Source organism: Peromyscus eremicus, chromosome 8b (assembly GCF_949786415.1).
Source record: "Peromyscus eremicus chromosome 8b, PerEre_H2_v1, whole genome shotgun sequence".
NCBI classification, from domain to species: domain Eukaryota; kingdom Metazoa; phylum Chordata; class Mammalia; order Rodentia; family Cricetidae; genus Peromyscus; species Peromyscus eremicus.
Window position 1 is genome coordinate 40,295,313 of NC_081424.1, and position 27,575 is coordinate 40,322,887.

A 27,575-nucleotide genomic window follows, 5' to 3' on the forward strand; every position below is an offset into this window, starting at 1 on the left:
ACTGTGGCAGCACACAGAAGGCCTACACAGGTTCAGTCCAGATGGGGTTCCCAACACTGAGTTAGTAGAGAACACTGGCTTTTACCACTAGTCAAGAAACTATCCATAATTGATACCCACTGAAACAGGAAACATTAAATTTATACACTGGCATATCACTGGGTATATTAACCATATTTCAGGATGGGTCTCATGCCTAGGAGCACTTGGCCAACACAAACTCAATGGTATTTTTTTGTAGACATTTTGTCTTACATTGCTTTCTTTGGGCATTTATTTTTTGTCTTAGTGGTTTCTGTTCTATAGTCTGATTTCCATTTCTGTGTTTTTGTGATTTTTTTTCATGTGTTTATTTGTTTTCATTTTTTTCTTTGAAGACATAATGAGAAAAAGAGCACAAAGATGGATAGATGGAGATGATATGGGAGGAATATGGGCAGGGAGAAGTGTGCTCAAAATATATTCTATAAAAAACATTTTTTTTTCAACTAAAAAAAAGAAATTATATTTCTGACACCTTCTTGCAAATTCTTGTGGCTTAAGTAGGTCTCATTTGAGATGCACTCTTTCAAAATGTCTTACCTCAACCCCAAGCCTGTCTCAAATATTCACACCTCACACTCATCAATACCTGTGCTTTCTCTGCTCCCTATATCCTGACCATCAGTGTGTTTTTGTTCTTCAACTTATTTTGTGTCATTAGCATCTGCCAGAGTACCTAAAATTGGTGCTTTCAGTGAACAATTGTCATGGCTATATAAATTTGTGATGAAATATTTATTAATTTAAACACAGTATTACAGCAGGGCTAATCAAAGGTGTTAGATGACCAATGGGAAATTGAGGATTTAATACTTTTTAATTGATTCACTTTCACCCTCCTAAGATAGTTTACCACCTTATAGTTCTTGCTCTCCTAGAACTCTTTATGTAGACCAAATTGGAATTGAACTTACAGAGGTTTACCTGCCTCTAGTTTTGCAAGTACTGGGGATAAAGTTGTGTGTCACCACCCTAGGCAACAGTTTCCAATATGAACAATAGATTGTTTAGGAGCTGGAGTGCTGTCTCAGCAGTTAAAAGGTTCTTACCACTCTTGTGGGACCCAGGATTAGTTGCTAGCACTGCATGCTTCCTCACAAGTATCTATAACCCTAGTTCCAGAGTCTCCTATGCCTTCTTCTAGCCTCTGAAGTTACCAAGGATGTACAAGGCTTTCATACATGTAGGTAAAATGGCCAAACACATGAAAGTAGATAGATAGATAGTACATTTACATCTCAGATGTAACTGGTTGATTTCTTTTGTGGAAATGGGTCTTGGTAGAGGAAAGAAAATAAGTTTAAAATACAGCAAAAGAATTAACAAGGTCAGAACTCATAGTGCTTTGCCTAGGTCTGAAGTCTGAAAGAGTTAAATTAACTGAGAGAGGCATGAGATAAGTAGAAATACTCTAATAATCCTGGGTTTATGCATGGGTATATCACTTTGTTAAAACTTATTACAGTAGAAAGTAATATGGGCCAGCACCTTTCCTTAAAGTTGATCTCATAAATGCATTAGTAATTTCAGTAACTCCTCAATAACATTCCAGAAGAGAGTGTTTTTCAGTTTCAGTATTGGGGATGAATACTAGGAGATATTATTAGTTAAGATTCCTGGATGGTAGTAAGAATTCTGAAATCAATTTAAAGAGCCTTTTATGGTAGTTTGTATATCAAAGCAAATTGATGGATCTCACACTAGTATTATTCACTGATTATACCACCAAACTGTTGATTTTCCCCTTGCTCATGCACAGACTACCAGGAAATTAAGACTGTCTTGCTATATCATCTGCCAGCTGTGGGGAAATTGAGAACAACAGTCATTCAGATCTCCAGATCATTATCATCCATACAAGAACACAGAACCTCTGCAACCATGATCAACACGGCCCTGGGTATTTCTTTTCCATATCATATCCATATATCGAATAAAAAACAACCAATTATCTGACTAGAAGGTAGGTGTTTCTGTGCATATACACTAATTGATTCTCACTTTTTGATAGAGATATCCAATATTAGGGCTATGCTGGGGTAATTTTAGGGAAGAAGTCAGAAAAACTCAAGCAGGAATGATGAATCCAAAAACCTAAAATATCTTACAGAAATAACTGTAAAAGATGTGAATACTTATCTGAAATTTTCTTGTTAACTGTCTAATACATATCATGTCAAACCAAATTGTATAGAGCCAAGAAACTTTAGCAAAGCTTCAGATCTTTTAAACCAGAGATATCCCTTGCTTTTTATTGTATCAGCTTGACACACACACACACACACACACACACACACACACACACTAAAGACAATTGAGAAAGGAAGGATTGATAGAAAAATAGAGGACAAAATGTTACTAGCGCCGGGCGGTGGTGGCGCACGCCTTTAATCCCAGCACTCGGGAGGCAGAGCCAGGTGGATCTCTGTGAGTTCGAGGCCAGCCTGGGCTACCAAGTGAGTTCCAGGAGAGGCGCAAAGCTACCCAGAGAAACCCTGTCTCGAAAAACCAAAAAAAAAAAAAAAAAAAAAAAAAAAAAAAAAAAATGTTACTAGCTACCAGATGCATGTTTTGTGAATAATGGGTAGAAGTAGAAGCGAAGAACTAATTAACCCTTTCTTTCAATTGAGATAAAATTTGCCTAAAGTACAAATCTTAAGTTTTCCAGTGCATTTATTTTTTTTAACATTTTTTTTTTTTTACTGATTCTTTGGGAATTTCGCATCGCGCAGCAGAATCCCACTCATTTCCCAGCCCTTCTATGTCCACCCGCCATCGTTACAGCCTCTCCCACAAAAGAAAAGAAAAAGTAATAACATGGGAGGCCTACCCTTTTCTGAAAGGAAACAGAGGAGGATGAGTGCATGGGGGAGGTAGGAAGGGGAACTGGGAGAGGAGGAGGGAGGGGAAATGTGGTCGGGAGGCAAAAACAAACAGACTTTGCTCCTCCATCCTGCACACCTCTCCATCACATATTCCTTCATCTTAGTAGTGTTGGAAGCTGCAGTGTGTCATGCAGTACATCCTTTTGCCCAAAGAGCTTTCCTCACAAATGTTCACTGCAGTAAGTTGTTGGTCTGGTTCAAGGCCTCTGGCTTCTGGTCCACCATCAATACTGGATCTTCACTGAAACTTCCCTCGGGTATCCTGCTCTTGCCCCCAGTCATGGAGATCCTGCAGCTATGGTTCCACAGGATCATTACCTTCACGAGGTCTAGCAGGTCACAGATGGGGTAGAGGTTGCCGTGGGCCAACTCAAAGCCCTGGATGTGATCTGAGTGATAACTGAGTTGATCAATCTAGGCCTCCACCAGGAACCACCCCGCAGAAGAGGATCAGGGCCATCTCTCTTATGTCCAGGCCACCCAGCCAGCAAGGATGGGGCCAGCTCTCACAGGGCCGGCAAGGGGCGGGGCTTGGTGAGCACGTATCTCTGAATCATCAACATGGTTTTAGGCAACAGTCCAGACCATGGACATCCTCACAGACTTTGGTGGTAACACAGGCCACAGACATTAACCCAGACCTCAGCTGTGTAGGGCCGCAGACCCAGACATCACCGGGTCTCAGGTGGCAGTGCAGGGCTCTCATATCAGCCTGTTCCTCACTGCCATTACATCTCCAATACTGCCTCTCTCCACAGCATGTGAACCGCTCGACTTCTCTCTCCCATTTCTCTACCATGTTTGCTCACTGCATGGTGCTCAACAACTGCATGTGAGGCTGTGGGTAGACCTCTGACTGCTGTCTTCTGCCTGGCAGTGGGTGGGCCTTGAATACATGAAGAAACAAATGACTTCATTACTCAGAATGTTATAGAGCACATTATATCACTCTAGAAAGTTCTCTATACCAAGTTCCCATAAAACTCTCATTCTGAGGAACTTTCTGCTTATTATAGCCATGGATTAGCTTTATCTATTAACAGGTTTGGCACAAATGCAGCCCCGTGGCACAGTCTTTTCGTACCTGGCTTCTTTCTCAAAACCGAATATGCCTGAGAATTGCTGCCTTTGTATGACCAGTGGGCCTGATGCTTACAGAAACTTCTATTCCTTTCTTCATTTTGCAAAGCTTGTAGTTTAAGTTCTGCTTCTGCTCTGAGGTGCCCATGTGATCCTCAGTGCACAGGGTGAGGAGGATGTGGAGCCTGAGTGCCATGGGGAAGGTTGCCCATGGAGACCAATGGTAGGTGAGGTCCTGGGGAACTCTCCAGGCTGAGCTGTAGCACATGCTGCAGGAATCCAGCTAGGGTTGAGAGTGGTAGTACCAAGCGCCACCAATAGAAGATGAAGGTTCTCCGTTTCATGTTCAGCAATTCTCCCTGTGTCTTTACACTGTGACAATTCACTTGTTTCTTTAAATCTAGACAATATTCAATTTTCTGAAAATACCACAGATTATTTTTCCATGCACTTAAAGGAAATCTTGGTTGCTTCCACATTTTGATAGCTATGAATAAATGTCCACAGGTGTGAATACCCATTAATATTCACATGTAGGTTTTGTGTGAATAAAAGTCTTCAAACATTTAAGCCAATACCAAAGGATGATCTGTGTTATATAGTGAAAGTATATTTAGGTTCATTAGAAACCATGGGAAAATCTAGTTCCAGCTGTGGGAAGGCTGAGGAAAGAGGACTGTCTGAAATTCAAAGAGGGTGGGAGCTGCCACAAAGTGACTTACAGGTAAGAGCCAGGAGTACCTAATGATATTGTGAGACTCACAATCATACAGGTAAATATAAACTTGTGTATTATATAATGTTATATTATATAATTATATGATATGTATTATATACATATCAAAATAAATAATTAAACAATTAAATGAAACACCCTCAGAAGTTTTTTGTTTGTTTGTTTTTGTTTTTAGATGAAGGTATATTGTCTTTATCAACATAGCTTCAAAATTATAAACATGGTTTTATTAAACTTTTAAGGAATATTGTTTTACAAGTTTTAATACTTTCAAACTAAAGATTATTTTCACAAATGATGTAATGAAATAGTTTGTTCATGTAAATAATTACTTGATATAAATGCCAAAATTTCTGAGAGACTTCCTTTTTTTTCACATTTCCATCCTTTATTACATTAACCTTCTTCCCAGAACTAACACTCTACAGACTTCGAAGTTTTTATTGTTTATTTTTTAAGAACTATTTTTGTAAGTTTTTTTATTATTATTTTATTTTATTTTACAATACAATTCAGTTCTACATATCAGCCACGGATTCCCTTGTTCTTCCCCCTCCTGCACCCCCACTTACCCCCAGTCCACCCCCCATTCCCATCTCCTCCAGGGCAAAGCCTCCCCCACGGACTGAGATCAACCTGGTAGACTCAGTCCAGGCAGGTCCAGTCCCCTCCTCCCAGGCCGAGCCAAGGGACCCTGCATAAGCCCCAGGTTTCAAACAGCCAACTCATGCACTGAGCACCGGACCCGGTCCCACTGCCTGGATGCCTCCCAAACAGATCAAGCCAATCAACTGTCTCACCCATTCAGAGGGCCTGATCCAGTTGGGGGCCCCTCAGCCATTGGTTCATAGTTCATGTGTTTCCATTTGTTTGGTTATTTGTCCCTGTGCTTTATCCAACCTTGGTCTCAACAATTCTCGCTCATATAAACCCTCCTCTTTCTCGCTAATTGGACTCCCAGAGCCACCCTCAGAAGTTTATACCCTTACCAACCTGAGTCAGCATTTTATTGGCTCTGTGCACTCACCAGGATTTGATATGTTCAGGTCTTTGGGTTTTAGCTGAGCTAATAGGAGTGTAGTGACTTCCTTTCATTTTGTGGTTTTCACATCCCCCAGTGACATCCAATGCTGGATATGGTCACACATCAGGCATTTCATAGCCCATGTTGAAGTTTACAATAGTAAGTAGGGACAAGAAGCATCTTTTAAATTCTGGCAAAAAGAATAATCTAGAATTGTCCTAAGAACTGCATTGTATAAAATAAGGTATAAAAATGAAAGAAAACCTTTATCTGATAAGGCACTATTATCCCAAGCATACATAAAGGCAAGTAAGTATGTTAACAAAAAAACACAAAATGAAGAAAAGATTATTTAAATCATAGCTACTTTCTCCTTGTGCCCATTTTTTGTTGTTGATTTTGTTTGTTTTTATTTCTTCAAGGCAGCTCTGCCATGAAAAATAGCTCTTATGTAAGACTTAACAATTTCTGAACTGGGGAGATGGCTCAGACATGAAGAGCACTTGCTGCTCTTGAGGCAGATTATGGTTCAGTTCTCAGCACCCACACGGTGATTTATATATAACCACCTGTAACGACAATTCCAAGATTTCTCACACCCTTTCTAGCATCCATGTGCAAAAAGCACTCATGTGGTACACATACATGCATATAAACAAATACTTACATGCATGCACATGAAATAAGTATTCATCAATTTCTGAAATCTGATTATATTTTATTGCTGTTTTTTTATCTAGCTTCTTAGTGTCTAAGTGTATTCCTTTGAAATTGGGAATTTTCTTATTATGTATCTTATGTTTATTATGTATATTATGTTTAAAAAAAAAAACAGTGTTTCAGGAGCTATTCTAGTACCTGATCACAAAAGTGATTATATCATCAATATTCTCTTCAAAATATTTTCTAGTTTTTTCTCTTTGGAGACTCAACAGTTTTTTTTAGATTATGTATTTTGTAAATATTATTTTTATATTTTTTATTTTTATAAAATATTATTTTATATTATTTAATTTGTAAAACTTAAAGAGCTTCTTATTGACCGAATTATCAGTATCTGATTTTATTTCTCTGTAATTAGGCAAAATTTATGTCATGGTTATATTTTAATTTGTCAAATACACAATGTAATTTATATGTAAATATTTATGAACCATAGAATATTTTTGCATTATTTAATTTGGAATAAATAGACATGTGGACGCCATTTAAAGCTGAAAGTTTTTCTGTGTCCCACCTGTCCTGTGGTCATGACAAATCTCTCTCACCTGCCGGTCATGCAGCCACTCAGACCCAAATAAACACACACAGGCTAATATTATTTTTAAACTGTGACCATAGCAGGCTTTTTGTTATCTAGTTCTTATATCTTAATTTAACCCATTTCTATAAATCTATGCTTTGCCACGTGACTTGTGGCTTACCGGTACTTTTACATCTTGCTTCTCATGGCAGTGGCATCTGGCAGCAACTCCTTGCTCTGTCTTTCTCCTTCCTCTCTTTCCAGTAAGAATGTCCTGCCTAACCTTATTCTGCCTTACCATTGGCCAAACAGCTTTATTTATCAACTAATCAGAGCAACACATATTCATAGCATACAGAACGACATTTCCCCATCACTTCCACTGCTAGAATGCCACGCCTTTGTGAAGCTCTGGGTCCCCAAGAGGGGCAGGAATTTGCCCCACATTGGGTGCCAGATATAACTATAATTAATGAGGCAACTCCACGTAATTTACCTGGTAATCAAGAGATGTTTATTTCTGGGGTAACTTACAGCCAATAGGGTTTGGTTACAGGATCCAAGAGAGATAAAGTACTATCCAGCAGAGAATTCTGGCTTGGTCTCCCATCCAGCTTCCAGGACCATGAGGTATCCAGAAGGGGCCAGCACATAAAACCTTGAGTCTTAAGGGGCTCCCTCTCAGCCATGCCCTAGGGGTAAGTCATAGGCAGGTATGGCAGTTACCTGCTGTCACTTTAGGGGCAGTGTTTCAAGGTCAAAGCTGGAACAGCTACCCACTACACAGAGGGTTTCTAGATTTATTTTATTTTGTAGAATTTTTTTTGAAACTGGGTCTCTTGTTTACATATAAATATTTATGAACCACAAATTTTTTTATTTAATTTGGAATACATAGATGATTTCTAGATTTGTTTTATTTTGTTGAATATTTTTGTTTTGAGACTGGGTCTCCTGTAAACCAATTGGACTTTGAACACCTGACCCCCACTTTTTTTAAAGATTTATTTATCTATTATGTATATAGTGTTCTGTCTGCTTGTATGCCTGCATAAGAGGGCACCAGAACACATCACAGACAGTTGTTAACTGCCATGTGGTTGCTGGGAATTGAACTCAGGACCTCTGGAAGAGCAGCCAGTGCTCTTAACCTCTGAACCATCTCTCCAGGCCCTGACCCCCCACCTTTTATGAGCATGAAACCCTCTACCTGGTTTTATTTTACTGACTTCTAAATCTACTTCCTTCTATTGTGAAATATGTTTCTTAGAGTGTCAAGCATTCAGTCAATTCATTTAATTACCAACATATACTATCTGTATTTATCTTTATTATTCTATATATACATAAGGGAGATTATTAGGGAGATCTTTCTCAAAGCAATCCATTAGTATAAGTGAGTGAAAATAGACTTTTCTATGTATTATTCTTTCTTTTCTATCTTCCCTTCTATCAATTATTGTGAAGAAACAGTTGAATTCACTCATTAATATTATTAACCTTTCAGTTCCATTAATTTTCCTTTATGTAATTTCAAGTTACATTATTATGAGAATACATTTCAGAATTTTATAAAGTTTTCTAGATAAATTGAACCCATTATAAAATGATGCACCACAAATGATACATTGTTCTGGTTGCAAATTTACTTTGATAATTCTGGTATTTAGAGAACCATTCTGCCTTTATTATTAACAGATAACATTACTGAACCAAAACATCACTCTTTCCTCATTGGGAATAAGAGATACTTAATTCTGAATCTAATATGAGTATTCATGGCCAAGAAACACAGATTCAAGTTACCCAAAATTCTATGTTCCAGAATGGAACATTTGGTTAAAATTTTTATATTAACAAAACAAAGAAAGTTGTAAAACAAATTGCTTTTCAAATACATTGATGAAAACACTAAATAATTGGAATGGGATCTAAGCTATCTGCTTCTGATGGAATCAGCCTTTGGGCTGTTGGAAAATAGGGTTTATTGAGTACATTCTGACAGGTTTTACTGTTCATCACAGGGTCAAACATAGATGTTAGCAAATAATGGATCTTTGGGCAAGTAAAGATAGCTCAAGATGATTGTAATTGGTCTCCGAACTTCAAAAAATTCCAGCTTCTCCATAATCATTGAATCTCTGCTCATTTCCTAAACCTTGTTAAAGTTTTAGTGGAAATATCACCTTGTTTACTGGGAAATTTCATTCATAAAAGGTATACATTTTTATTTAAAAACTTTAACCAATTTCTGTCTTTGTACTGTAATTATCCTTTGAATACTAAATGTTACATTCTTATCCTTTTTATATTTGTAATTACAATTTAATCACATTACTCACCCCTTTGCTTTCCTTCCTTCAACCTTTCCTGTGTCTCTTCCTTTCAATCCATCCCATGTCCTCTCAATCCCTCTCAAATTGATAGCCTCTTTTTCTATTTTGCTTTGATATATATATATATATATATATATATATATGCATATATACATATATATTTGCATATACTTTTGCAAATACAACCTGTTGAGTCCTTTTAGTGCCCCTTGTATGTGTATGTGTGAAGCTGATCTACTTTGTACTGAATAACCAACTAGAGAACTTATCCATGGGAGATAAATTCTTCCTCTCTTATCAGTCATTAACTGTCTTTAGTTCTTTTTCTGGTGGTAGGAACCATGAGATTTATCCCTTTCCTATTAGCATGTATATTGACATATCTACTGTCCAGATCTTATTTAGGTAACCATATTGCTGAAGTATCATGGGTGTAACCTCTCTCAATTTCTAGAGCACATATCTCAAAGCAGATATCCTGGTCCTCTGGCTCTTACAACCTTTCTGACTCTCCTTTCTAGATGTTCCCTCTGTCTCAGATGCAAGAGTTGTGTTATAGATTTATCCATTGTGTCTTGACTTCACACAATCAATTGATCTCCTCACTGTTATGACCCTTTATGGTTTTCTATAACTGTCTCCATTTGCTACAAAGGGATGTATCTTTAATGTGGGATGTGGATGTTAGAATACTTTTTCACATGCAATTACAAATAACGCTACCCTAGTAAAGTGTTGGTAGAAGGAATGCCCTTAAGACCTATGTCCTCACTGGCTTCATGTAGTTTCTGCAGTTACTCCAAGTTATTTACTCATATCTGAAGATTTGGAGCTAGAAATCACAGATGAGTGAGAACGTTCAGAATTCACCTTTCTGGTTCTGGTTGTTTCACTTAATATATTTTCTAGTCCTATCCATTTACCTGCAAATTTTGTGATTTCAATTTTCTTTGCAGCTTAATAGTATTCCTTTTCATATACTCCCATCTTTCCATTATTCATCCATATGTTTAAGGACATTTAAGTTGATTCTGTTACCTAGCTATTGTGAATTCAGCAGTAATGAATATGTCTGAGCAATTATCAGTGTAGTTGTATGTCAAGTCCTATGTGCATATGCCAAGAGTTTTACAGCTGAGTCATTGAGTAGATTTATTTTAATTTTAAGAGGGTTTGCCACACTGATTTCTGTGGTGACTTGCTAGATTGCATTCTCACCAACAGTGAATTAGGGTTTTCCTTTCCTGACATACATACTTCCCAGCATTTGTGGTCAATTGTGTTGTTAATCTTGGTCATTATGACAGGCATGGGATGAACTTCAAAATAGTTTTAATTTGTAGTTCCCTCTTTGCTAAGGATGATTAACACTTTTTGAAATATTGCTTAATCATTTCTATTTATTCTATTGAGAGCCTTCTATTCAGTTCCTTAGCCTATTTTTCAATTGAGTCATTTATTTTCTGCAATCTTTGTTTTTTGAGTTCCTGTCATAGAATCCTTTAATGAGATGTTATAATCTGTGCAAGAGCTTTCCTGTTACCAGATCTAAAGTAGCTTCTACATATAATTATTAGCTTTCAATTTACCTTGATTTTCCTGTGATCACTTATAATTTGGGGGCATTATGTTTATAACATGTATAGTAGCATCAAATTTTATGAAAATTAAAATATCCCCAATAAGTGTGACTCTTTTGTAGAGAAGGTCACTTAGTAAAGTTTTGTTCTTAGTGATAAAGTCTACAGCATATTTATCGGTCAGTTTTATGTAGATGTTTATCCATGCACGTAACAATAATGTGTATCGATAACTTATCACGTGAACTCACTGAGAAGCTAACTCTAAAAATAAGATTTTCTCTTCCTTCATTCCTCTAGACATAAGCATATTTGTCTCAATGTGTCCTCCAAAGTCTCTAGTCTAAGGATGGGCTGGTCCCTCTTACTCTGGGATAAGAGTAAAGACATCATACACTTGAGAACAGCTAGAATATAAGCCATTCTTGTAGATATCGCAGTACTCGTTACATGCTATCAAAGTCTGTGCAATGGAAAAGCAGCTGGCAGTTCAGCCATGGGATATTCAACCATGAAATGCTCAGTCTTCTGAAGTTCATTCATGGAGAGAAAGCTGACTACCTCAGCTTCCCTAGTCTGTCTCTGAATGATTTCATAAATGCCTGGTTTGACAACCTCAATTCTTTCTGGTGTTATTCGTTCTTTTACTTGGAAATCTCACTGCATGTATTGGGAACTCCAGTTGATGATTTAAAGGGACTTACCCCATGGATTTCTGATAGAAATTTTGAGTCTGTGATTTGATAATGTTTTGTAATCTATCTATATCATTCTAATCAATCACCTATTATAGATAGCCATATATGGCTAACTATCCACTCATCCATCTATTTGTTATCTGTTTTTTTTCTTTTTACTTTGACTTGGCCTATACTTAATAAATTCACCCATTCAAAACCAAAAATATGGGTATCTTAGATCATTGTATAATACAAAGCAATAATTTGACTAATGAAATTACTTGAGATTAATATGTTGTTAAATACATGTATATTATTTAAGGTAATCTTAATGAAATGCTATTTAAGAGTAAAGAAACAGGGCTACTAGTGATTTTACAAATGAAAAACACTAAATATCTTGAACATGATTATCAATTTCACCTAGAAACAGAGTAAGCTGACAGTTAAATCCAAAGCTTCTGATATTAAATGTGGCATAATTTTGTCTTGTTGTAATTTGTACCATAAAACTTGATATTGAATAAAGTTAACTGATTGCAGACACATCTTACAACAAGTGTAAACAAAAATATTCAATAATATTCACATTTGGAGGCTTTGACTTCTTTCTTAACATGTCTCTGCATTTGAATACACTTTCCATTTGATCATGAGTAAAACTAGGCTTCAGAACATACAAAACTATGGGAAGGAATCTCAGGTAAATCCTTAACAAATATGCATATACTCAAAAATCCCCGGATTCATTTGTCCTAAAATAAATTTTTATATCAAGAATAATATAGTGATAACTTTTACCAAATGGAATTTATTTATTATGATTTTACCTTAAGACAGTCATGATAGTATGGTCTACTAACTCCAGCATTCAGGAGGCTGAGGTAGAAAGATCCTGAATTTCAAAACTTATTTGAAAAGGCCATAAAATATCAAAGTCAGTCACAACCAAAATGAAGAAAGAAAAATGGAATATAGTAGTTCTAAATTTAAAGATAAATCATGCACAAGAAATTACATAGGCAAGGTTTATCTTATATCCTGTATGGTCAAAAATTTCACATTGTTAGAAGAAGCTAAATTGGACAATATTTAATTTCTGTATTTGTGTATTTCATTATTTAGTGGAGTGCTAGTGTGTAGGCAGGAGACGGTTAAATTTGAAATTGTCCTTTGGTACTTAGGAGAGGGAAATTTGGATGCTGAGCAAGACAATCAGAGGGCCAGTGTCCCAGTTTAAAGTCAGATGAGTGTTGGGTAAAATTATAAAAATAGAAACTGCCTTAGGACAGTAATGAAAGCATTCAACATTGTCTCTCAAGGTGACCAGGGTCTCTATTTCTAAATGCAGGATGCTCTGAGGGGAAAATGCTGCTAAGTGAGCCATGTGAGTGAGGGATTTATCTCCTGCTCATGACTCAGAGAGCTCCTTTCTCAACTTCAAAGAGAACAAACAAGTTAACCTTTACTGGGCTTACAAGGTTATTATTAATAAATAGTCATAGAGCAATCAATTATTTTAATTCAAAGTAACAAGAATAGGAGCAAAGCATCTTATATGCTCTGGCTGAGTTTCTATTCATTTAAAATAATAAATATTGAATTCTATTTGATCTTCATTTCTCTTATCAGGCTTGACAAAGCATCCTAGTTCCTCTCCCTTTCCACAGCACTTTTACTTATTATTTGGTTCTATAAGTAATATTAATACAATTAATATATCAACTTAGCTGTTACTGTATATTTTAACACACAGTTTATGGGCGGATCCAAAACCAAAATATAATAAAGAGAAGAAATATAAGGAGGATGGGTCATTAGCCCACTCTCACAATAAGAAAAGAAATGGCAAATGAATAATCTTTCAACCCACCAGAGAATTGAGGTCTCAATTCAATCACTGACCATGAATTTAGATAAGATTCACTTGCATGAAGAAACAGGACTTAATTTATTTCAAGCCTGCATGTATCAATTTACTTTATGTAAGTCCCTAAGAAGATATAGATTTGGTAGAATCATTAGAAATCAAGTATAAATGGCCTAGAAACCACAGATAAGAGGAGGGCTACACTTTCCTTCAACCCTTGTCCCAATGAGTCTTGCCAAATACTCAAAGAAAAAGTGAGGGAGGATATTTATTTTGGCAAGAGAGCAGGGTGACAAGAGCTCACGTAGTTCAGGATGATGTCTAAGTCATTATGTAGCTAAGAATGACCTTGAACTCCTGATTCTCCTACCTTCACCTCTCATGACTGAAATTATGGGCATGTGCCACCAGTTTCTAAGAAAGGACTTTGAAAATCACCTACTGTGTTGGTAGTTAAAGGAGGGAAGGGTAATCAACACCAAGATTCATTACAAATCTTTCTCTTTTACTTCTGAAATAGATCATCTGTAAAAGGAAGAATGTTTAATGTGTATGCTTTTGTGTCTATAAGTGTATATATGTGCACACATTTATGTGTCAAAAAAGATACATATCTGTACCATTTATCTAACTAATCCCGTTAAGTCAAGAGTAGAAACAATTTATGTAAAAAAAACAAAAATTATAAATTTCATCTACCTAGAGGACTTACAGGAATTTTCAATATTCCTAATGTAGCAGCAACAAAGGGGATGTATTTGTGTTTTGGGATCCAGATACACAGAGATTAAGGCTGAGGCCTAATCAGAATATAAGAGCTGACATCATCTTGTTAACAAGCATTGAGTGGGAAAAGATTGTCTCTAGGAGAAAGACCTGAACTTAAGGAAAGAACTACATGTTGAGAAAATTATCTTTGACGACCAGGTCCCAGACAAAACACAGAGGATCACTAAAGCAAAGCTAAGATTGTGGTTTGCTGAGAGTATTCATGGGAACAGGCGACCTAATCATAGCTACTGAAGGACCACCAGAAGGGATGGTAGATTCATTCTCAAGCACTGTGCATGTATGTGTTTAGGGTACAATGTTTTACATAGAATAACTACATTCAAATTAAAATTAATAGCTTTCATTAACTTTATGGAGAAAAATGTGCTCAAGAAAATGTGAATAAAATCAGTCCATCATACATAAAAGTAATACTATAATAAATTATGCCCATGTGAGATTGATTTAGGTACACAAGATCACGAGATCAAGTTGCCACTTGAAAACCAATGCTATTCATCATAACTAACAGCCTATATAAAACCTATCTTATTCAAAATATCAAAAGGGAAAAGCTTTTAAAAATTAAAATATTTGAAAAGTACCATGATTACCTCAATAGATCAAAGAAAAGTACCGAACAAATTCCAGTATTCACAATTTAAAAACATTCTCATACGCTTGGAAGAATAAAGAATTTCTTTAGTTTAAATGAGACAGCTGTTAGTATAACAGCTAACATCAAAACAGCATGGTCATAAATGGTGAGAGAAAATGTAAACATGAAAAAAGAAGTTTTTTTTTCTCTCTGGTTCTCACAATAGTGCATCATCAGATATTCTATTCAATATTGTTCTAGAAATCATAGAGAAATTAAGGGAAGAAAAAGAAATGAAATGCATTTAGGTTGAAATGGGAACAATAAAATGTCTCTGACAAAATATAATTTTTTTTAGGTAGAACATCACTGGGAATCTATTTGAAAGGTTCTTAGAAACAGGGGCAGGTACTGCTCAGTTTGTAAAATGCTTTCCATGAAAGAATAAAGATCTGGGTTTAGAGCCCTGGCTTCTATCTAAAAAGCTGAGCATGGTGGCATATAAATGTAACCCCACTGTTCAGGAAGTGGACACAAGTTCCCCTGGGCCTTGTTGAAAAGTCAGTCTAGCCAATCAGTGAGCTAAAGGATTAGTAAGAAACCCTGCCTCATAAAAATAAGATGTGGAGTAATAGAAGTCACCGAAGTAAACCAGTGGCCTCAACACACATGTGTACAAATTGTCCTCAACACATATGTGTACAAATTGATACACATGAGCACATATAAACATAGTATAAGAACATACTGACACACATAAACACATATACACACAAACACACACAAACATACACACATATACACATAAACATGCACACACAGAGTACCCACAGCTAGTAAGTGTGCACACACAGAGTACCTATACCTAGTAAGTGTGCTTAAGAAGAGTTGAGATTACAAAGAGAGAGAGAGGGAGAGAGGAAGAGAGAGAGAGAGAGAGAGAGAGAGAGAGAGAGAGAGAGAGAGAGAGAGAGAGGAAAAGAGAACCTAGACCTCATAAGTGTGCTCAAGAGCTTTAGGGTCACACACATAAACACACACAGACACATACACACACATATATACACACAGTACATAGACCTAGCAATTGTGCTTAAGAAAGATTTAGGATGACATCCCAATATAATAAAGTAAATCACATTCTTCTATTCAAACCATTTTAATGAACAAGTAAAATTTGAAATTTAGAATGCTATACAAAATATAATGAAAAATATGAAACATATTTTCCAATGAAATTGTTTTATATTATTGTTTAATGAATACATTTAGTCATTATTTCTGTAAATATTTTATGTATGTGTTATTCATCCTTCATCCTGCCTTTGCTTTCTCTGTTCTCTGCTTTTTTTTTGCCAGTCTTGAATTTACTATTGTCTATTAGATTCTTTAGAATATCTACAAATGCAATTATGTATTTTGAAAATGAAAGCAGTATTTTTCTTTCTGCTCCAGCTCTATACCCAGATTTCTATTTTACTAGCTAGAACATTCAGTTCAACACTGAATAGAAATAAAAAGAATAAAAGTGCTGGCCCTTTTTATGAGAACTGAAGAGCAAAATAGTCCTTTCTTTCTAAATTCCATTTTTTCTTGTTCTTATTTTAAATTCTTTATTTAAATATCTGGACAAAAGTATTACACCTGTTAAAATTCTATTCACTAGTTCCACCAACATCTTTGACATTTGTGGTCAGTGTCTATTGATTTTTTAAAAAAATAAATGGCTTTGAGTCACAATTTCTTATTTCTTTGTATGCTTTGAGTTTTTTTGGTTGGGTGCTGAATTTTGTGAAAATTGTATTGCTGATTGTCTTTTTTTCCCCCAATGGCTTTCAATAGAGATTGTTAAGGATAGTTTTGACAGGCAATGTTTGGAACATGAGTTTGGTTCTTTTCAGGTCTGTTTTGTAATAATTCCTGGGAGGCCTATAGAGTTTCTACATAAGATACATTTAATCACTCTCCCTACAGACTGACTCCCTTGGAGTCTCTCCTCCATTTCTCATGGACATAAAGATAAGGGGTAGCTTATTGGAGCACAAGTATCTCTTTAATTGTGAGCTCTAAAAGCCAGTTGATGCTTTCATTACTTAGAAAATCATTCTTAATGATGTCCATAATCATTCTACATATTTAATGCATCCTGGTTTGAAAAATTTAGGGAATGCTTCTGGATTCTCTGTATAATTTTCTCTCTTCTGTCACAAAGTAAAACCACTTCCCGTAAACATGCTGTCCCAGATCCCCCAAACTACAAGCTTTATTTCCTCGTTCTTGGAAGCTCTGTGGTTTCTCATTTTCATAAGCCTGATGTCCAGACATCCCTACTAACAGAAAATTGCAATGACATTGGCTATCCTTAGTGACTATCCTCTCAGGCATCGTGTTGAGCTTCCCAATTAGAATGATTGAAAAATGTTGTTTTTCATGTTACTTGGAGTGTATGTTCTGATCTCTATTTGTGTATCACTTCTGGAAAGAAAATCAATTATCTTTTTTAATTAAAATAGCTTTGGATTTCCAGAAAAGTTGCCATTATATTACCAAGGATCCACATACAACAGCTAGCGACAGGCTGGGAGTGTAAAAGGAGGGTGATTTAGAAGTTGCCTCCCTGTGATCCTGTGAATCAGAAGAGTCATGGAAACAAAAGACAAAATCCCAAAGAGAGAAAAGAGCCTTGGGATTTCCAAAAGAGTTGATAGAACTGCTTGATAAGAGACTGAGAGCATACAAAGAAAGAAGTAGAAGCTCTGGCCGGTGAGGTGGGACACATCACCATGAGGAAGTACATCTCTGAGGAAATCAGATGGTTAGGACACACTAAGAGACTAACTTCTTCTCCTGCAAGCCTTGAATTCAGTGATGGAGCTGGTGGGGGAAATGCCTCCTCCTGTGTGGAAAGTCAATATTAGAGCAGATATTGAGTTTTTTGCTCCATAACTTAGAATATTCATAGCTAGAAGGTTTGTGTTGTTTGAGACTGAGCTGCTCTAAGAAATCTGAAATCAAGGAACAATTGCAGTTCAAGAAGACTAAGGACACCTTGCTGCAGTGCCTGGGTCAGGTATGGTCCCAGGTGGTAGAGGATCAGATAGTATGCATGGTGAGAAAATCCACAACAGGAGTCTGAAGCTGTGAAAGGGTATGGTAATTGATATCCATGTGCTCTTTGGTTTCCAGCCAACCCAGACACTTAGGTGACTAATTGCAACACAGGAAATCTATGAATGTATTTCCAACAATTTTGTCAGCCTCCCCTATGCTGTAAGTCTTGCAGCCAGGTGAGCCCAACACCTGAGTCCAAACCAAGTGGAGCATTCTGGAAATCTTTTCTTACCTCATGGGGTGGTTTGCTGCTGGACAAGATGTGAAAACATCAGAAACTTGACGGTGGAGTACTGGGTGCCGTGTGTTCTTCCCTTCAGTACTTATCCCTGTGTTCTGTCTGCTTTGCTTGCTCTAAGACACAAACAAAGGGCACCTATTGGTTGGGACATTAGAATCCCTGAGTGTCAAGAGTAAAAACATGCCTATTTCATAGACTGAAAAATCTCTGTCGCTAGCAGTAACTACAGGTAGTCAAAGACAGGATGTTTCAAGTTTAAACACAGCAAAGTAGAGGGTAACTTTCCCTTACCTGCCTCAAATTTCATCACACAATACTAGCCTGAACAGCAGGACTGTCAACTATTGATAATGGATTTGATGAAATTATACCAGAAAAATCTTGAAATCTTTGAAATATATGGGCATATAAGTATAGGAATGTAGAACCACAAATAGACATGTCCAAATAAGAAACACACAATTAAATTTCTAAGATTTCTACAAAAAATAAAACAGTATTTAAAGTTGCAAAAGAAATATCTGTTCATTCAAAAGGCAAATTAAGTAAAATAACATAAGATCTCTTGGCAGAAATTTCAAAAAAGGAAGCCTACAAAAATTTATTCCAAGCCTTCTATCTAAATAACTATGATACAAAGTAATTACGGTCCATTAATATTATCACTTTAACTTAATGAAGAAAAGTACTTCATACAAGATAGGAAAGAATCTAAAGTTCATAATCACATGCCATCAAGTAGATGATATTTGAAGGAACCATATAAACAGAAAAGAAAGAAATATAAAAATATGAAAGCTTTGGTGAGAATAATTTTATGAGTGGATTATATAAACAAATGAGATACAAGAAAAACGAATCATGCTCAACTCAATAAATCAACCAAACTCACAACTAACACTAGAGAAAGAAATACAAATAAGCAAAAAAACATACAAAGAGTCTGAATTTTAAAAGATTATAGTCCATATACCAAACAAATAAATGTCCCAAACAAGTCAAAATATCTCACTCATTTCTCTCCAAGTAGCCATTAAGCCAAATTAGTCATAAAATTGTTAATTTTACCACATATTAAGGGAAAGGTTACCAAGAAAATATGATTATAAATGAGGGTGTATAAAACATCTAGAGACTGAGTTTAATACAGCAAATTCTCCTGGCCATAAAATGAAATAGATCCAGAAACAAGAATTATAAGTTAAAAATCAATTATGATTAAAGAAAGACATTGGCTTCTAGAAGGTTTCAGTGCATCAAGGTATAGTAGAGTTCCCAGAGGCAGGAATATGCTATGAAGTCTTCTCACATTACAGTAGAGCAGGGAGCAAACAGCTCAGCCACAAACAGTGCATTAAAGTCCTGTGTCTCAGAAATACAGTCCTCACAGTCCATCTTCTTAGCATTAACCTGGTCTTTCCACTAGAATCATCCACGGAGGTCTGCTTATTAATGTTCTAGTATTTTTCCAGCCCTCATCTCCAAGCTCTTCCAAATTTCTTGTACTCTTGCCAATTAAGCATGAATTCTAAAATGTTCCACAGTCTTGTAAATAATGTCACCATCTGGGAAAAAAGTATTCAAAAATATTTGCACACATATAGATGAATAGGTGATGATGATAATAGTGATGATGATAATGATAGATGGCAGAAGATAGACTGATAGAGGAAGACAGACAGACAGACAGACAGACAGATGACAGTAGACTCTTAAGATCCTTAACAAGGTGTATGTGAAGGTTTTCTCACAAGCTCCTGTCTTCTTTAGCAGAGAAAGGCATTTTATATTTTCCATTATAACTCATTTTCCAAATAAAACATTTAAACCATCAAGATGTATCTTGAGCAATAAAAGCTCATATCAGACCCTTGACTGGATGTTTTAAAATTCCTACATACAGACTTTATAAACAATTTAATTATATTACTAGCATTTTTACATTACTGTTATCTACAGAAAATCAATCATACAGAAAAAAATTTAGCTCATGGCTCATCCTTTTGAATCAAATGCTCTCAATTATTTTAGCTTAAATATTTATTCATTTTTCTTTTTGGTAATTGCAGTATTGTTCCTGGAAAATTTGTTTTATTTTCTGTTTCAAAATATATGTGTTGACAATTCATATCCATTTATGGGGAAAAAAGAACTTAATTTTTCCCCATAAAGTCTCCCACCTATCACTCTAAACCCATTAAACTTCTTCCCATCTCTTTATCATTCATTCTATCTCCATTTTGGCATTATTTCTATGTTATTTTTTATTTCCTGCTTGTTAGAGTTTCATATTTTACTTTACATTTTGTCCCTCGGTTGAGTGACGTTATCCTGTGTCGTTATTTACCTTGAACATGTGATTGAAACTAGTGTGAATCCTGTTCATATTAACATAAACTACCCCCTGTCAAGACTTATCTATGGGAGAGGAGAATTATATACACAGATTTTGAGTTGGGAGAACTCTTGTCCTTTCTCTTAAGTCAATCAAACCCTGCCTGAGACTGGCCAGAGGAGTAAAGGAGACAACATTCTCACCGTTGAGCATCTAAGTATCTACTTAACTCACCTGTTTTAGTAAGACTACTTAACCCACCTTGATGTTCATAATGGTTGAAAATGAGGGTGCGTAGTCAAGATGATCATAAAAAGGCCTTTGTGTTGACAAAAATGATATTTAAAATAAAATAAAATTCAAGTAAATCATGTAGCTTCACAACAAATAAGAGATATTCTTAATATGTAACTCATTGTCTCATGTAACTTTTAGAAGGAATTGGTAAATGCCATCATAAATAAAATTTCTAAAACAAACTTTTAATAACTACTCCCAACATGCAGTATCCAATGTATATATAAATTGAAAATTAAAGAAATGTACATAATTTGTGTGAATTTTTAACCAAACTACTTAATTCAAGCAAACACAAGGCTTACTAAAATCAAAGTTACACTGAGTAGTTATTAACCTAAACTTCTCATTCCTTAAGAGATTGAAGCTTATATCCAATAGTTACTAAATAAATATTTATTACAAGGAGATGCACTGTATGATTTGAAGACTTTATAAATTATCTGAGCAGCACTAACTAAATAAAATTAGATTTTTTGAAACTCTTGCTTTATTCAATAGGAATAGCAAGTTCATTATTTGCCAGTAAATGGAATAATCGGCTAATTAGCAGCACTTGTTATGTGATGAATATTCAATTACCAGAATAGAAAGGAGAAAAGAGGCATGATACCTTGGTAAATTAATTCCTTCTTGTGGACTGAATTTGCATCCACCTGGCAGAAAACATAAACAGCTTCTTAGTAAAACCCTTGGAGTTTTGCCAAATTCAAGGAATTAAGGGACATTTAACCCTTTCATTCTCTGGCAGAAGATTGTCCCTCACAAATGTTTTCTTCATAATGTGGTTGAAATTAATCACATCTGCCTAAGCTGCATATATTTTGCAATGCTTAGAATGGTAATTAACCATATTTCCTGTCTCATTTGTGTCGTGTATCTCATATAGAAGAAATCTATAAAGAATTTGTAAGAATCGTCTCTGAACACATATGTGAGCTGGTGATACTTCAATGTAATTGTAATGATCTTGAAAAAGCATTGTGAAGCCTATAATCACCCTAGATGCCTTCAATAAGAAGTGAATTTCCCGGTTCTCATCCAAATGCTGTCTTTACTTTCCCTTTTCTAGATATTCTCTTTTCCCACATTGAACGCTTTCTCTCTCAGATTCTAGATCTGGACATGAGAATATCTGCCAGTAAATGATTCACCAAGACAATCATAGAAGCTGTGCAAAGTTGGGAGAGTTCCAAAATTACTTGCAAGTTAGTAAGGAAAGAAAATACGATTAGTTGCTCCAACTAGTCATAACCTCATCTACATTTTATGGCTATGTCTATTATTGCTGGTGCTATGTAAGAAGTATGAGAGCTGTGTGTCAACATCAGAAAATAGTAAAAGCTGGCAACACATATGAGTTAGCTGTGTGGAAGAATGGAGAGGAGTGACCTCTATGGCAGTTGATGTGATGATGGGAAGGAGTGACCTCAAGAGCAGGTGATGTGATGGTGTAAACTGCTTTGTTGGCACACTGTTAAAATTACAGGATTCAGGATTTAGTTATGACTCTTACAATGTGTGCTCTCTACTGCAATGAGTTTAGAAAGCATAAATCTTTAAATATACCCAATCTTCACTCTAATTTTAATCAGGAAATTTGATCTTATGATACAAATAAAAAACAAGAGTATTTAATTAGTGCCTATTTTAATTAACTAATGATCCAATTTAGGATTGATTAAGGTAGAGTGCCACTGTTACATGAATTTAATATAGCCACATTATTTACAAGTGATTGCTCATTCTTGTTCTACTAAAACATAATTGATTGTGGGTTGCTTTCCAATATTTTTAAAATAATATACATGTTTTTGTTGTGTCTTGCTTATTCCTCTAATTAGTGGTGTTTTGATGAGGGACTTAATGGGAGCTGTCATGGCAGTGGATGTAGGGAGAGACAGAGGGCCTATAAACCATAGCTCCTTGACAGGGCACTGGACTATCCCCACAGTCCTGGAACTCTGGAGACTGTGGCTTAGGAATGAGTGTTCAAAGGCAGTCTTGTCTACATGGTGAGTTACAGGCCAGACTGAAAAACAAAGAAAGACCTGGTCTCAAAAACAAACAAATATACCAAATAAAAAAGTACCTTACCGTAACCCCAGAGATGTCTCTGATTACAAATACACCTCAAAAATGACAATGTAAAGGAAATTAAAATCCTAGACCATTTATTTTTCTGTGTTAAAATTTAAAGACTCTTTCTTCTGTAATTTGGGCAAGCCTAGGAAAGGATCCTTTTAGACATACCTAACTCTTCTTTAAACTACCACTAACTGAAAAGTAGTACTCTTTCTATAACATGAATTACATTATTCTCTCCCCTCTCCCTCAGGATGGAAATGTTAAGGGAAGGACAAACAGAGACTCAGAGAAGACAATCCTCCACAAACCAGGAACAGAATCCTCCCTTGACACACAACCTGCCAGAACCTTGAATTTGGGCTTCTCAGAATCCAGAATTTTTCACCAAGTCTACATTATATTGTCCAGTAGCTTGAGCTGACTGAGACAGGGTCCAATAGGGGTGGCATCATAAAATCCCTGTTTGTCTATCTCTACCTGTAAATGGCTTGAAAACTGGAGCTTTGGGTGTTTTTTTAAATTATGTCTTCATTGTTTTGCTATTATATCATTTCCACCCTCCTTATCCTTCCTCTAAGCCTCTCATATGTACCTCCTGTTCTCTTTCAAATTCATGACATTTTATTTTAATATATATGTAATATATATATACATATATATGTATGTATGTATATGTATGTATAGAGGGGGTATATGTACGTATACACACATATATATTTCTTTATCTGTAAATAAATATTTATATTAATTAGATCAAATTTCTTATCATTACCTAATTCTTCATTTATATTCCTTGCCTGGCTCTAGAATATATGCACACACACACACACACACACACACACACACACACACACGACAATTTATAGCAAATAATCCATACTCCACATGTATTTGATTAATTAATTAATGCTTATTGATTAATTGAAGAAAAGAAGGATAAAGGTCAAGGATCACTTTCTTAAATCTCTTTCATCTTATTTTTCTAAGTAACCATACTTTTGGTTTTTAAATCTAAAGTTCTGTTGTTCAGAGTACACATGGAAGAACTTGTCTTGGTGGACTAATATTCTCTTCTTATTCTATCAGATAATGTCATGTCCAAGTATATGTTTGACAGATATGGAATCTATAAGAAAAACATTGAGGTGCTCTGAGATATTGTATGAAGGCAATACAGACTCCATCTTAGGGGAGGGCCACCATCTTAGACCACCTGCTATATTCAGTTCTAGGAAGGACCTCAGGAATGTTCCAGGACAACTTGAACAGACACAGGGCAGTATGTTCCTATTGACATTCTGTCTGTGGTTTATGGCCTTTGAAGATATCTAGATAATCCTGCTGAGCAGTCCAGATAATCCTGTTCAGCGGATTGTGGTTTCCCATCAAAAATCTAACCCAATGGTCTCAAAAGTGGTTTCCTGCCCAAAGTCTAGACCAACAATTTAAAAAAAAAAATCACCTTGCCCCATATCCCTTCTACCCAATCTCAAGCATGTACTTCCCTATTTTATAGGGACACCTATAAAAAACTCTCTACACCTGGGCTCGTGGCCACTGTCACATTTCTTTCCATCTGTCATGCGGTGACCCAGGTTGAACCTGACAATAAAATGATCCTTATGTGCTTGCATTGGAAACCGGCTCCTTGGTGGTTTTCTCGAATCTGGGGTTTTCGCGAAATGGGTACAACAATTGCACTTGAATGCTAATCATTTTTTGGATGCTTTCATTGTTTCAAAAATCAATCCATGCCATTAATATTTAATTATGCACTGTTAGTGAATGACCATGCTATAGTTTGTATCTAGAATATTTCCCAGAGGCCCACATATTAGAAATTTGGTCCATTTCTTAGTTAGTGTTCTATTTCTGTGAAGAGATACCATGACCACAGCAACTCTTGTAAAAGAAAGTATTTAATTTGGCTTGTTTGCAGTTTCAGAGGTTTAATCTGTTGTCATCATGGCAGAGAGCAAGGCAGCATGCAGGCAGATATGGTGCTGGAGAAGTAGCTGAGAGTTCTACCTCTGGGCCCACAGGCAGCAGGAAGAGAAAGACACTGGGACTGATTTGGATGTTTTGAAACCCCAAAGCAACCCCCGACCCAGTAACACATTTCCTCCAACAAGGCCATATCTCCCAATCCTTCTCAAGTAATGCTATTCCCTGACAACCAAGTATTCAAATAAGAATGGCCTCTCCCACCACAGTTCACAAAATGTTCCAAGGGGAGCAGAGAACTTAGGGTGGTGGAGCCTATTAAGAGATATTTAGGTTGAAGAAAGCCTATCTTTGAAGGGGTTAGAGGATCTTATCCTCTCCATTTCCTCTCTTTTTTTCCCCTGGTATGTTGCGAGTCAGCTGTGCTCCCTTGTCCCAGTATAATATTCTGTTTCAGCACAGATCAAGTGTTATAATTCCAATCAGTCATAATCTATAGCTCTATGCCAAAATAAACTTTGTACTCTTCTAAATGAATTGTTTCAGGCATCTTGTTATAGTGACAGAAATTTGAATAACACAGTCCAGAATATTCTTTGCAGAAATATAGTTATAATCATGATGTTATTTATGTAATCAACAGTAGGGAATCATAAGAAAGCAACTAAGTAAAAAGCCTAAGCTAAACATAAAAAAAATATTTTAAATGCATCGTTTTTCAATTTGATGAAAAAGATCATCTTTGAATCTCTAATGATTATTTTAATCTAATTAATTCCCAATGCTGCAGTACTCCAAATGATTCATATTCGTCATTAAATTTTAGAAACCCTTTTCTCATTTTCAGTCCTCACATTTTGCGGCAGAGAATAAAGTGGAGTCCTTCTCTTCCCAGCTTCATTAGCATTGTAATTTCTTGCCAAGAGGATCAACTTGATATACTTGAATTCAACTTCAAGTTGAAGTGTACACTAATCCAGTTAAAACCTCTCTACAAATTTGACATAAATTAATGAAGTTTCCAAATGTTTTGTCAAATACATATAATGATGCAAGAGATAGACTCATTTTTTTTCTTCACAATACCATGAGTCCCTTATTATAATCTCAGAGGAAGATTTTGAAATTTAATATAAATAAATTTCACGTGGTAAATCATGCATAGCCTGTATTTTATAATTTTTATTACCTAACTTATTTATTTTCACATGATATTGAATTACCATGCAACTTAATATTTCATTTAACTTAACTTGTTCTTGTATTACTTAAACAAATAATAAGAGAATTACAAATTAAACAATGCTTGTGAAGGGACTGGTAAGTTGGGCCAAGCATTAAGGGCCATTTGCTGATCTTTCAGAATCCCAAATTCAGTTCCCAGTACATACATGGTGGATCTTAAACATTTACAACTTTAGTCCAAGGGGACCCACTTCTTTCTTCCAGTATCTGAAGACACCAGGAACATACATGAGAAACATGCATGCAGGTAAACACTCATACAAATGAAGTACAAATAAGTGAGTCTTAAAAATAATGGTCTATGAACATTTTGTTTACATTATATTCAGATGTCAACAGCATATATTAATCTGGGGAAGTCATTTTTTCTAACCATTTTATATAAACAAAAAGAGTCTGAAAAATCTATTATAATCATTCTGCATGATAGATGTTACGTATTATTCTCGACCAAAATTTTCAGAGAATAATGTTGCCCTTATGCTACAGACCTGCAGATAATCATGAACTTGGACTTAACTTTGTGTAGGAAATGTGAGAACAGAACATCATATTTCCATTCCTCATTGAGTTATTCACAATATCCTGCCTCAGAAACAGTCCAGATTAACTCAGAAGTGCTTGTGCATAAGTAACCATCTAAGATGAGATGACATTGAATCATTAAAGAGGTGTTAAAAATGCAAGCCTATTACTGAGTGGAGAAAAGCAAATGTATTCTCTCTGATTTGTGTTTTTCAGTGCCCTCCACTGTGGAAACAGTTAAACTTCCTTTGACAAAGGAACTCAAGAGAGAAATAGCATCCTTCTATCTACATCAAATCAGGTTATGATATCCCTAATGATTTTTTTAACACTTGTTTACATAGTATAACAATACAGTAAATTTTAATGAAATGTTGTATCAGCATTAATAGTATTTGAAGAAATTATTTTAAAAACAGCAAATTTCCTTCTCATTCTCTAATCATGAACACTATTCATTTCTAGATTTTTGGATGCTATATGAGAATATGTAATATCTATTTCTATTGAAAAATGAATAATTATCAGGAGACCAGGTAAAAATAAATTGAAACTAAAAAAATAAATAAATAAATTTCTTTGCTATTGTATAGAAAAGCAGAAATAAATGGTTGTGATAGAAACTCTATGTCCTGCCATGCCTGGAACATTTGGTCACCAACCCTTTCATAAAGAAAGCGTTTGCATGATTTAGAGATCCAAACACACAATAATGCCCCTCTTCTCTGTCTTCTTGGTTTCTCTGTCTCTCTCCCTGTCTCGCTTGCATTCTCTCTGCTGTTCTCATTTTTCTCATCCTCTTCCTAAAATTTTCTAGAATCTTCTTCCATACTTCTTCCCAGACCTCAGGTTTATAGAGATAGCCTAAATGATTGTTTCTTAAACGAGTTTCCAGAAGATTCTAAACTAACCTTGTTCCCACTTACAAATGTCCTTATTCCTTA

At 35.7% G+C, this 27,575-nt stretch overlaps 1 long non-coding RNA gene across 1 annotated transcript; it reads left to right on the forward strand.

Moving 5' to 3' along the window:
- The first annotated feature begins 1,805 nt into the window (after positions 1–1,805).
- On the forward strand, positions 1,806–23,417 carry LOC131918284 (uncharacterized). The gene is made up of 2 exons (XR_009380932.1): positions 1,806–2,005; positions 23,168–23,417. It is a non-coding gene; the product is annotated as an uncharacterized LOC131918284 (long non-coding RNA).
- Positions 23,418–27,575: the final 4,158 nt, after the last annotated feature.